This window comes from Panicum virgatum, chromosome 4N (genome assembly GCF_016808335.1).
Source record: "Panicum virgatum strain AP13 chromosome 4N, P.virgatum_v5, whole genome shotgun sequence".
NCBI classification, from domain to species: domain Eukaryota; kingdom Viridiplantae; phylum Streptophyta; class Magnoliopsida; order Poales; family Poaceae; genus Panicum; species Panicum virgatum.
Genome location: NC_053148.1, coordinates 43,782,340 through 43,795,560, shown reverse-complemented (window position 1 = coordinate 43,795,560; position 13,221 = coordinate 43,782,340). Strand labels below are relative to the sequence as shown.

Below are 13,221 nucleotides of genomic sequence, written 5' to 3'. Positions count from 1 at the left end.
GGTTTGACTGGTGGGCCTTAATGGGCTGGCTCATTTTTTTTCTTTTTCTTTTTTGATTTAACTTTAAATCCTCGCAAATTATACTAAATGAACGAATTTTTGAGAAAATTTGATACCATTAGATTCATCGCAACTTGAAGTATTTTTAGGAATTTTTTGGGAATTTTTCATTTTTTGAATTTAAATTTAAATTTTGAATTTTGACCGGTTGGGTACCGGCCGGAACCGGAACCGGTCCGGACTGGTTTGACCGGTAACCGGTCAAACCGGACCGGTTCCCACCGGTAAGGTTAACCATGGGCACGATAACACAATCATTTTCGGGCGCTTGGCAAAACTGCCCCGTCCCGGCACGCTCTTCTCCTCTTTCTTGAAGCTGGAATAAATCGTGTTCATGATTATTGTGAGTTATCTCTTGTACAGATATGCAAGCAATTCATTGAGCTTGCACCCGTCTATTTCCACTTTTCCGGATACCTTTCTTTTTCCTGCAAGCATTTGCAGGGGTTTTTCTTTTAGGAAATCCATTTGCGCTGCACATTGGAATGGTTTGTTAGGTCACCTGAAATTGCAGAATGGGATTTCTTTTTTCAAAAAAAGAATTGCAGAATGGGATTCCGTGGGAGTGGCACTTTGAAGCAGACGAGGTTATGGACCATATTTTTTATTTGCTTGGTGAACTTTCTCATACTGAGAATATTTTTGTGTAATGCTTGGTGTCCGCATAAAAATATTCATGACTACATGTGATTGTAATGTTCGAATCCATCATATCAATAAAAAATTTGAGACTATTAATAAACAAAAATAGTATCAAGTACAACCTATATACTATGTAGTAATTAGGCATTTATTATCCTAAAGCGTATTTTAGACATTTCACGCTTTATATTAAATCAATTCCATTAGAATATATAGTTGTTTTTCAGATCAACAGATTTTTAGACCAGCGAGTGAGCCTAACAAACTAGCAAGTTCTAGAAAATCTTGGGCTCTAGGACCATAACATCTAACGACACTTTAGGCATTTAGGGGCTACCCTACAATTGACTATCAAAAACTCATCTACTATATGTATTACTTAATAGGATGATATATGAGACCAAGCTACCAGTAGACCAACTAATTTTTCCTATTTTCCTCTCATGTTGCAGCATCCTCAATTTTGGGAGAAGTTAGCAAGGTGGTGCGTGTCCGGACGATGGTGACATAGTCTTGGGATGTCGCACAAGGTGGCGGAGGAGGTAAGATAGCCTAAGGTCCTGTTCTGCTGGTCTAGGCTTGGCTTGGCTTGACTTATTACGGCTTATTTCCTTTCACACAATACTATTCAATTTACTAACCGAGTACTATTCATTCTACCAGCCGAACAGGCTCTAAGTTGGCCACGGCCAGAGGCATGGTGGCACGTGTACGAGTAGCACACTCGTATATATAGAAAAGTGTTGGTGAATAGTACATTCTTAGGCGCGAGCGAACAACGACTATACATGGGCGGAGCTGCCTTAGATGGTGAACCTCCATCGGATGTGGCCATGTGGATGTGAAGGCCGTGGAGCCTTTTGGTTACGCAAGGGCAAGCGGCAGCAGCGCCGGCTAGTGAAATCGGCGTAAGAGCTGACAGCGTATCATTTTTCCCGCTCAAAATAACCATTTTATCGAGAACAAAGAGATGGGTGGTCGTTCTTTAGCGTCAGAGGTAGTTGTTATGGATGGAGGGTGGCTTAGAGAAGCCGTGCTTTTTTTTTGCGTTTGGTGGGATATAAGAATTGTTGGAGAATTGGACTGCTTGTAGCGTGAGAAGTGAAGGATATTGTACAAGCCAATGTTACAAAACTCAGATGCTTAAAATAATTCAAATATTTTATTGGTCAGATTATACAATTAACCGGCCATAATTGGAGCAATCTATCTCATCTTCTTGGCAAGTAGCTTCAAGGTCGACATCAATGGATGAAAATTAAGGAAGAGTAGCAGCAATGGAGTAGGGTGTGTCGTGTGTGTCATCACCACTCACCAGAGTAGCCGTGTTCTTCGGATCCTGGCTCATCGTCAAGAAGCTCCTCGAGAGTGGATGCACGCCGTCCACGCGCCACCCTCGGGGACGTCGGTACGCAGGCCCCGGCGCCATCAACTAGTCCTGCTGGACGCCCGCTCAACGGCGACTACCCGCTCCGGATTCCATCGACAGCCCGGCGTTCGAGGCGGTCGCCGTGCCCTGCTCCGTCGTCGCCGGCGACACGCTCCAGGGCGATGTCACCAAAGGTGTCCCACGTCGCGTCGTCGGTGACCCGAGGCGAGCGCCGGTTCGCGGTGCTGGGTGGAATCGAGGCGAGCCTCGATTTTTTTTTGAGCTTTCTTCGAAATCAATATATTCGTATTTATTATAGTTTTCCGTGTTGTTTGATATGCAACTTCAAATCGAGCATAACGAGCCGAGCCGAGCCGAGCCTGTTAAAATTGACTTTTGTTCCAAATCAACTAATTTTTATTTAAAAAAAAACGAATATAATCGGAGCAATTTTGAAACGAGCCAGCTTAACAAACTTTTTTTCGGCCCTAGTGCTGACTGCTGAGGATGCTGCAGCAGCTGCTGGGTTCGGTGCCGCTGGCGCCGCACCTGGACGACGTCCGCGACGCGCTCGTCTCCTGCGTGGAGCGGCCGTCGTCCATGGCCAGCCGGTTCATCTGCATTCGTGGGCCCCACCAGGACACTCCATTCTGTTTCTGCCCTGCACCTGCTGTCGAAAAAGAAGAAGAAGAAACTAGCAGAATGGTGCTTTCGGGGCCCATGATCGACAAATCTGTTGGAAATCACCTGATGTGTTTGCACGGCCCATCTCTACTGTGCGTAACCGCGTAACTACCCCCAAAAACCAATAAGAATTGGACTGGGCCATGCTAGCCCACTCGTCACTCGTGGCCTCTCCGGAAATCGTATCCGGTAAATCAACTGAGGAACCTACGTTCCCAGCTCGTAATTACTAGAATCAACGCGCGGCGTTGCCGCGCTTGGAGCCTTTGCTAAGCCAGCGTGAATACTGTATGTGCGCCCAGATACATATCTGTCGATGGTAATGATTTCATTAGAATTTGGCTTGCTAGAAAATATCGAGAAAAAACTGTTCGTTAATCATGCAGGTTCGCAAGGATCAGCTGCTTGCCATGGATAATTGGCTGGCTTTGCAGCTTGTCGGGTGAATGTGTATAAGTATCCATTGCTAATTTGTTGTGCTATCACTTTCTCAATTGTGTCTGGGTCCTGTTTCAAACTGAAATAATTGCGATAACAAGGTCAATAGTAAAACCCCCAAAATCTTCATACTTGATTCTATATTGCCTTGCTATTTCCTCGAAAAATCTAATGATGAACGCATGTCCTAGGCTTATCAATCTAGATCTTCCATCACAAAAACCTTTTGCAAGAAACCGAGGATCACTTTTGTGCAATAGCATAAGAAGAAACCAAAGAGCATTTGAAATTTCTGCAATAGCAGGATAGTATATTTGATATCTCTAGATCAAAATTATACTCCTGATGTATATGTTGCGGATTCATAGATTGGTCAGGAGTTATAACACATTCAGTTTACGGTAGGATAGAAGATGCATATACAGTAAAAGAGTTAGTATGCAATAAATAGATACTCCTTCCGTTCCAAATTATAAGTCATTTCAAGAATCTTGAAGAGTCAAACCATCTCAAATTTGACCAAAATTATAGAAAAAAACACAAAAAATTATGATATCAAATAGATATACTATGAAAATATAGCTAATAAAGAATCTAATGATACTTAATTGGTATCATAAATGTTATTATCTTGTTATATAAATTTGTTCAAACTTAAAAAACTTTGACTCTCCAAGATTCTTGAAATGACTTATAATTTGGAACGGAGGGAGTACTAATCTCCTGCTCAACCTACTGTATGCTAAGTCTATATGTAGTGAGCTTGATCCACTGTTGTTCTAATTGCTTGGCAGTAGTCTGGTCAACTGCAAAGTCCTGAAGTAGGCAAAAGTTTTATCTGAGCCCTACCTTGATAGTCCTGTAAAAATAATTTTGTGTGTGTAATAATGCATTTCTAGGATTCCTCATAACCTGGAGAAAATAGGTAAAACAATGTTCCATATAAGTGCCTTTAGCATTTATTTTCTTCTATAACTTGTTTTATCGCATGGTTAAATACGTTCAGATTGGTAATTTCAGATTGGAGAGTGGTACATAGTAAAGATACATGATAAGATTTGGAATTTTAAGATCTGTCATTGTTTTCCTAAAAATTTGCTTGGAAACTTAAATGAATGCACAAGTGTTAACATGCATCAACAACTAGCTACCTTCTTCATTGTTCATCCTGCTGGCACAAGCGCATAGCAAATGAGAGGATTGGCAGATTGGGTAGTGCCCAGTTGCTTTTGCTTAGGCATTCCTTCCTAGAGCAGCATACAGTAATGCCGACAAAGAGGAAAGTCACCAAACCAATAGTGTTCATGTTAGTAATTCCAAGAGCTCGATAGTAAAGATCCATTCTCAGAAATTTTATCGAGCACTTGTGAGCAGCTACTATCAGAATGGTGACGCCCCAAGCCTTGCCTCAATGGCTACTATCCTAAGGGCCCTCAGGTCTCTGTCAGCGCTGCGCCGCCACCATAGCTGCTCCACGCCTAAATTCTCCGGCGCCATGGTGGTATACTGAGACATGGAGAGAAGCAGAAATATCTCCTGGTAGCCATGCTGGAGCGTCGCGCTGGCTAGATGTCCTCTGTAGGTGAGCGCAACAAATTTGGAAACCGTTGCGGGCGGAGCACGGGCCACCGTTTATCGTGCTCCTCGCGTTGTGCCCTTGCCGCATCCCTTCCTGCTCACAGCCGCTGGAAAGGGAGTCCCGGCTGTGAATGACGAGGCGAGCCGCTCGCTTGCAGCCCTGCACCGTCGTCACCATTCATCCTGCTCCTTGCTGCATCTCTTTTCCTCGCAGCCGCTGCTGCTGTGCTACATGGTGCCACCAGAAAGAGGAGGCCGGCAGGGAACGACGAGACGAGCCGCTTGCATGCATGGTCGCGCCGCCGCTGGGAACGACGAGACGAGTCGCTCCGCTCATCTAACTAGTCGTGAAAGGTCGCGAGAGTGCTTGAACAGAGAAGGTGGACTGATGGCTGTAGAAACGTATGGAGGCATTTGGAGGGTGGGGTTGGAGAGACGGGCGGCTGTTGTTTGCATGTTGCAGTGCTAAACTCCATCCTATTTGAATCCGAAGGTAGAAAAAAAATGATGACGTGGCCCAGTAAGAGCTCGGGGAACAACCCAGCTTTCGATTGTTAAAGATTCCATTCGATCTGAACGGTGGCTTCATACTTCAGCGAGACAGCGACTGGTCACTAGTGGTTTGGGAGACCATGCGCGAAAATATAATATTTTAATTGATCCATCAGGAACCGCATTTCTAATCTCCACGGCATATGTTGGAGGCACAGTTCAACGTTTTCTTAATTTGTATATACAAAATATATGTGCGCAACAGTATTACACAATCTGTTAATATATTTTATTGTCTATAAAAAGTGTATGATAACATTTTTGGCATACGAATCTCATGTTTAATATTTTTGATATTTTTGCTATGAACAAAAATATGTGCATCTCATATGTTCAATAATTTTCACGATTTTATTTGCACAAATATATGTGCATGTCATTTCACGAATATTTTGATACTTTCAATACTTAACAGAACATATTCATGTTATTTATTATTATAAAGCATCAATTCGGATGAATTTATGTGCATCTTGAACAATAAATAGCTTTGCAATCGTAGATCCATCCCGTGTTCTTGGAAAAAAAACCTTGTGCGTCACTATGGATTTATTATTTTTTATGTGAATGCATCCTAAACAGTGAATAAAAATTTTAAAAAGTAAAATATATGCACACAGTATGTATATTTGTAATATTTTTGTGCATCCTAGTATATTACACTACCACACTATTTATTTCTTGGTTTATAAAAGGAAAGTGCATCACAGTGGGGTATTCTAATTTACGGGCGACCGTGCGGAGGGTTCCGTACAGTCGATCTCTGACCAGCTTTTTCCCCCTTTTTTAAGTATGTTTTTGTCGTTTTGTGACAAAAAAATCAAAGAAAATTTTCAAGAAAAAACTATTTTGAAGAGAAAAAAAGAAAAAAAATTGATGAAAAAAGATTGAAATGGAAAACTTTCAGGAACAATTCAAAAAAATTTATGAGAGAGAAAAGAGGTAAAAAAAGTTGATGAGGAAAAGTTTGAAACAGAAAAAATTGAGAAAATAATTGAAAAAAAACTTTTGCTTCTAAATCTAAACTAAAAGAAGTTTGGAAAAAAGTTTTGTAAAAAATATTGCATCCAAAAATACCAAAAAAGACAAAAAAAGAAAAACAAAAAAATACTACTCCCTCGGCGCGGAGCACGCCGCCGCCGCCGGGACGGGAGCGCCGCGGGAGGGGGGGGGGCGCTTCCTCGGCCACGCTGCTCCCTGCCACCGTGTCACGCTTCTCCAACCCGCTGCTCCCTTGAGGGGCGGAGCCCGCTGCGGCGCTGCCGCGCCGCGCCTCCCCGCTGCCGGTCTTCCGCGCCGCTAGCCATGGAGGGGGGACCTCCCACAGCCGGCGAGATCTAGGAGAAAACAAAGAGAGAGGAGAAAGAGGAACGGAGCTGAAAACGAAGAGACAGGGAGCTGCGCCGGGGGTATATTCACGTGGGCGTGGGGGCCACCACGTGGGTCAGTCATCGAATCGACCGTGGGTTGCCGTGCGGACGGGCGATGGTAAATTCAGGATTGGGGTATTCTTGGCTACATCTCATATGTTCAACAATTTTGATGATTTTTAGATGCACAAAAATATTTGCATATTATTCTAATATTGTTTTTATTATCTCACAAAATAAATTCATATCATTTTATTGTTTATAGTACATCAATCATGATAAATATGTTAAAGGATCTTGATCACACGATGTCGTAGTCTAGAGGGAGGGTGAATAGGTTTTTCTTCAAATTTCAGCACTTAATCTCTGCTGACACTGCCTGGACCGATCAGACCGGTCCACCAGACTGGTCAGACCGGTCTATGCAGGCAGACATGCCAACAGCAGGGAAATGTCCCCTCTCGAGCTTGAAACAATATGAAACTTAGGATGTATATTTTACAGAGTAATTCTATCAATATAAATAGCTCACTGCACACAAGTAAAGCACACCCAAGTAGATCGAGCGGAAGCACAATTCAAACTCAAAGACTATAATGCAAGGCAAGTAAATCAAAACGAAATAAAAATGATACAAAGGAGACACGGTGATTTATTTTACCGAAGTTCGGATTCACCCCGTGCACCCACATGTAAATCCTACTCTCCGTTGAGGAAGCTTATGGTGACCCCAAAGTCAAGCTATCTCCTCTCTCCACTATATGACCATGCGCCCTCATGACACACAATCGCTGCTGCAACAAACTTGTCGTTGTTCACCACAACTTTGGGAGCTAGCCGGCGACGCCTAGCCGTCTAGGAACCAATCCTCCAAGAGTAACAAATGCTTCAATCAAGTTTACCGATGCAACCGCAAGTGCTCAAAGCTCGGGATGTTTCTCTCTTGCTCAAATGACTCTCTAGGATTGGATTCACTCAACCTAACTCAAGGATTCAACTTGAATCAAACAACTCTCACAAAGAGATGTTGGGGAGGACTTTCCAAGTGCTCACAAGGCTCTCAAATGTGTTCTGAATGTAATGGCATCAGCACCCTCGAATGAGTGAAATCATAGGGTATAAATACCCCCTCTCACAAAACTAGCTGTTGCCCCTGTCAGTGTTAGACTGGTCAAACTAGTCCCTCAGACCGGTCACTTTTGAAAACTAGCCGTTGGAGGCAATACCTGCCCAGACCGGTCAGACCGGTCCCTCTCTGATTTTTGCAATTAACTCTCTCTCTTAGGCTATTCTCTCAAGGGATTATTTTGAGCACTTTTGGTGTTGTCTAAACCCACTAATGTTGCATCTCTTTTGATAGTACGGCATACCTATACTCAAGTGCATAAATGAAATATACAATTCCCACAATTATCACTTGAGCTTCGCTTTATGATCATGCCGACCTTTCTTCGATCAATACCGTGAGGGCATCAATATCTTCAATATTTTGAGCATACCCGCTTTGAGCTAGTGACTTTGAATCTTCAATTTTATAGGAATGAATTCCATCTTGATTCACAAGTCACTTCCTTCATTTGAATAATGACACTCTTCAACATAGAGCTCTCCATGACTCTAGAATCTCCGGCCTTTGACCCTTATCGGTTTCTTTGCTCCCCCTAAGCCGTCGCTTACCTAGCCTCTTGAAACACGCCTCTCGGTCCTTTATCTTTATCCTAATCGTCCATCTTAAACTCATGTTGATTTATGTCATGCATGGAATCTTCTTTATCAATTCGAATTCTTAATTCAATCACATATGCAAGCTTTCCATTTTGAGACGTTATCTTTGCATAAACTAATGTCTCATTCTCTTTTGTCTTGTTTTTTGTTAATCACTATTTATCACAAATGACAAGTTCTTCTCTATTTGAGACTATGCATAAGGATATCACATCTCATTCACATAACCTTTACTTGTCATTTTGAATCCCATCATAGATCGAACAAGCCTTCGGAAATATTAGAGCCTTTTATATCAACCATGAATATCTTATTCTATTTTTTTCTTGTTTTGCTTGTCACGTGTACATTATGCCAATGGAGTTAACACACTTATTTGCAATACATAAGTCTTCTCATTTCATACAAATTTCTCAATTGCTGCTCATAATTTCATGCAAACAAGTTAGTCTTTTAATCGTGTTGTCAATCAATACTCAAAAACCAACTAGGGGCCTAGATGATTTCAATGTGAATGAGTGCATCATTGATGATAAATTTTGAGATTTTATTATCCACTATACAATATGTCCATTCTATTATGTGTATCACTATAAATTTATTATTTCTCCTATGCGGTGCATCACATACCATTAAGGATGGATCTAGACATCCGAATTCTTATAACAAATTTGATATTTTAAAATAGATATGCTTAAAATTTTATGCTAATCTTTTTTATATTATCAAGCATATTATTACACATAAGAATAAAATTTTGTATAGATTTTTTATGTATTATTTGCTCCCTACAATTAAAAAGGTGAAAAAAGATTCGAATCCGTATCCGATCCGTATTCGAATTTTTATATCTATTATTTGAGAATATATATGATAAATTTGAGGTTTAGTTTTTATGAATCTTTATAAGATCAATGTTAAATACAAGGCTATGAATTTACATAGTAAATTCTATATCTTATTTGTCCATAATCGAAGAAAAATGACAAAAAATCTGACATTCGAATAAACATCTGAATCCATCTTACATACCATCCCTCTCTCTCTTCAACTGACTCGGTTTCTGTGCCAACCTGACATCCCACCTCCACTCTCCCCACCAGTCCACCACGTCCCCTCTTTCTCTCCCATCACTTACCTGTCACGAATCTATTTGCTGCACATCTGACGGTCTTCAAGATGAGAGTCGGGGAACCCGAGTTCCCTGTTGCTCCTTCTGTATCGTATCCAAAAATCTTCCCAAAGATAGGATGGATTGAATCGATTAGGGCATGACTGTGTTTAGATGGAGGGGAAAGTCGATACGAAAAGTTACATCGGACACTGTAGCACATTGTAGTATTTTTTGTTTATTTGTGGTAAATATTGTCCTATCATAACCTAACTAGGCTCAAAAGATTCGTCTCGCAACGTACATCAAAACTATGTAATTAGTTTTTTTATTTACCTATATTTAGTACTCTATGCATGAGTCATTTGCTATATTTAATGTTTCGATGTGATGGAGATGTGATGGAAAGTTTGGATTTTGGGTGGTTTTTGGGCATCTAAACACACCCCATGTACAACGGTCATTAATTGCATCGTCTTTATCTGGTTTTTTCCGATTAGCGAGGTCATTAACTCAAACAAAAACGGGCGTTGCCGTTGCCTCGCCAGACGCCGGCGTGGGCTCGTGGCCCGAGCTCAAATCGACGCCTCGTCGCCCGTTGTACGGCGCAGCGGCGACTCGGCGACGGGGCGGGCGATCCGGTGCTCCCCAGGTTAATTTTGGCGGCCAAGGTGCCAAAGATGGCGCGAAATCCCCACGGGCGCACGCTCTTCACCCCCCCCCCCCCCCCCCCCTTTATCCTTCCCTCCCCTTCACAATCCATTGCAGGAGCTTGGTCCTTCCCGGCGGCGCAATGGGGTCGGAGAACCAGCAATCCGCAGCAGCGGCACGTGATCTCCTAATTGCGTCGACGACGAGCCAGTGGTAGGAGATAGCGGTGCGGGCACGGGGTCAAAAGCTCGAGACGTCGTCGATGGCGATGACGGCGCACAGGAGGGAAGCTGCGACGGCGCCGCAGGAGCTGGGTCGTCCGCCCGTAGAGCAAAACTTCACCGGCCGCAGTCTCGCCGGTAACCCAACCTTTGGCGCCCCAACACCACCCCCCCTCCCCCGCGACGACGGCGCAGGAGCTGGGTCGTCCGCCCGTAGAGCAAAACTTCACCGGCCGCAGTCTCGCCGGTAACCCAACATTTGGCGCCCCAACCCAAGGTCCAATGGCGGCATGAGCTTCTCCGGCAGCCCCAACCTGATGTCTTCGACCATGGCCTAGCATCAATCACAGTCTCAACCATGGATTCATGCCGATCCCACAGAATGGTACGTTTAGTGAACACATTCTTGTGAGAACTTTGGTTGCAGCCTGAATTGCAATGGATGTTTGTATGCTGTAATAGATGTGTAATAAAGAACTCAAGTAATATCTTTTTTTGGCAGTAGATAGCCGGTGCGGTTAGAATAAACAGAAATTTCTTGTTTGGATTTATTGTTTGTTTTAGTAAGCTAGATTCATGAAATTGGATGCTCACCCTAAATTTCTGGCTTGTTGTTCATTCACTTCACGTGTTTGGTACAGGTGAAATTGGATGCTCGCCCTAAAATTATTTCTGTTTTCTGGTCTGGTGCACCCTAATTCTTGGACCAGAATGATCATGCTGTTTTTTAGTTTCCCTTCCCATGCTACAAACTGAATGGGTTTCTGAAACTGAACATGTCATGCATGTGTGTGTGTGTATGCCGATCCGACAGAATGGTAAGGCTTCTTAGCACTTTGTTGTGAGAATTTTTGTTCCAGCTTCCAAATTGTAGTGTGAATTCTGTTAGGGACTTTTAGTTTGGCAATGGCGAACACAAGAAGATTACATCATTGGAATATGCTACTGACTACTAATTAGAAAACATAACAAATTTTATTTTCTTGTCAGTGAAAACTAAGTCAAGGTTAAGGCCATTTTTTGAATGTTGAGCACTGCCACTTTGCATTCAGTCTCACCATTTTCTGCTAGGTGTGCTCAGAATTTATCAGCCACACATGGTGTCAATTTCTGTTTAGTTTGGCAAGCAGTACTGAATGCACTAAATGCTACATGGTTCATATAGAGATGCACTGAAATGTTTTTTTCTATAACATTCTAAAACTGAAGCCTGTATGGATGTGCTGGAATTTTATTTTTAGTTTGGCAAGCAGTGTTTCTGCAACTGAATGCCTGAATGCTGCATGGTTCATATAGAGATGCACTGAAATGTTTTTTTTCTATAACATTCTGAAACTGAAGCCTGTATGGATGTGCTACAATTTTCTGCAGTCAATATTTCCTGATATGTACTAAGGTGAGTTCCAGTTTCAGTTTTTAGTCAATTGAGTGAAGTCTGGTAGTAGCACTTAATTAGTGAAATTGCATTTAAGTAGATGACAATAGATGGAATCAGTACCACTTAATTTTCTGAAATGTTTGTTTTCTATGAAAAATTATCCTGTAGTTAAATGTTACAGACATTTTTTCTTTCCTGAGCTGTTACAGGCATTTTTACTCCCTGACAGTGAGCTGTTACAGATATTTTTTTCTCCTACACACCTTTTACTGGAACTCAACCTACACACCTTGATAATTTTTCTTTGCTCCTACATTATTATGCATAAGCAGAATCCAAGGGGTATTGGAGATGTGTAAAGTTTTTTTGTTTCCCTGAAAGCACCATTTTTCACTTAATGGTAGATCTACATTTTTTTCTCCTGAACTGGCCTGCATTTTTGCCCCTGAACTGACAGCAATTCAATGTGCCTTACAGGTACAAGAAGGAAGGCAAAATTGGAGCAAAATGTTACACTGGCTGAAGAGATAGGAGGCTCTGTTGTTAGTTTCTTAGTGCTCAAAAACAAGATAGGAGGATCTGCATAAGAGGCTGGTGCATGAGCAGGCTCTATAGTTAGTTTATGAAATTTCAGAGGAGGCTCTGTACTTAGTTTTTGAAATGTCAGACTTGTTTCTAGTTTATTAATTGGTTACAATGGTCAAACTTCTGGTGCTATTTGAAGTTCCTGAATTTTTTCTGAAAGCCAGGCTTGAGAATGTCTGTGTGACCAATTTGTGAATGTGAACTTCTGTGTGTGTGTATATATATATATATATATATATATATATATATATATATATATATATATATATATATATATATATATATATATATGATTATATGAAAGCACATCGTGGGCACTTTTCTTGTGCTGCGCCTGTGTGCTGTTTTTGTCCTCGGCATCTGAAGCAAGAAAATGTCATCGGCATCTGAAGAAGATGACATAGATATGCAGCTCGACATTGTTTCTTTTTTGATCAACAAATGCACAGTCTGCTGCAGAACCTGTGCAAAACCTGTTGGTAATTTAGGATGTTTAGGACGTTTTTAGGATGTTCAATAGATCTTGGTTGCTATCATGTATTTTATTTATTGATATAAATATACTACATTCTAACGGGCACAAATAATTTATTTTCATGTGATTTATTTGCATATATACTATCATCTCTTAAAAATATCCATGTAATTTTGCATTCACAAATGATTCTTTCATGTATGCCACAAACCAATACGCAAAGATCAGTTTCACATGTACGATCACCATGTTCCATATGTCTAGCCATGTATTAAATAGCTTGTATACAATCACACAGCCACACCATTGTACAGGTTGTTTGTTCTGTCATCTGCGTGCGCTATTCTAGACATATACAGACAGTAGCCGACTAACCATTGTG

The 13,221-nt window shown here is 41.6% G+C and overlaps 1 long non-coding RNA gene across 1 annotated transcript; it reads left to right on the top strand.

Moving 5' to 3' along the window:
- Nucleotides 1-10,053: 10,053 nt before the first annotated feature.
- On the top strand, nt 10,054-12,552 carry LOC120671386. Its single transcript, XR_005673625.1, has 2 exons — nt 10,054-10,786; nt 11,043-12,552. It is a non-coding gene; the product is annotated as an uncharacterized LOC120671386 (long non-coding RNA).
- Nucleotides 12,553-13,221: the final 669 nt, after the last annotated feature.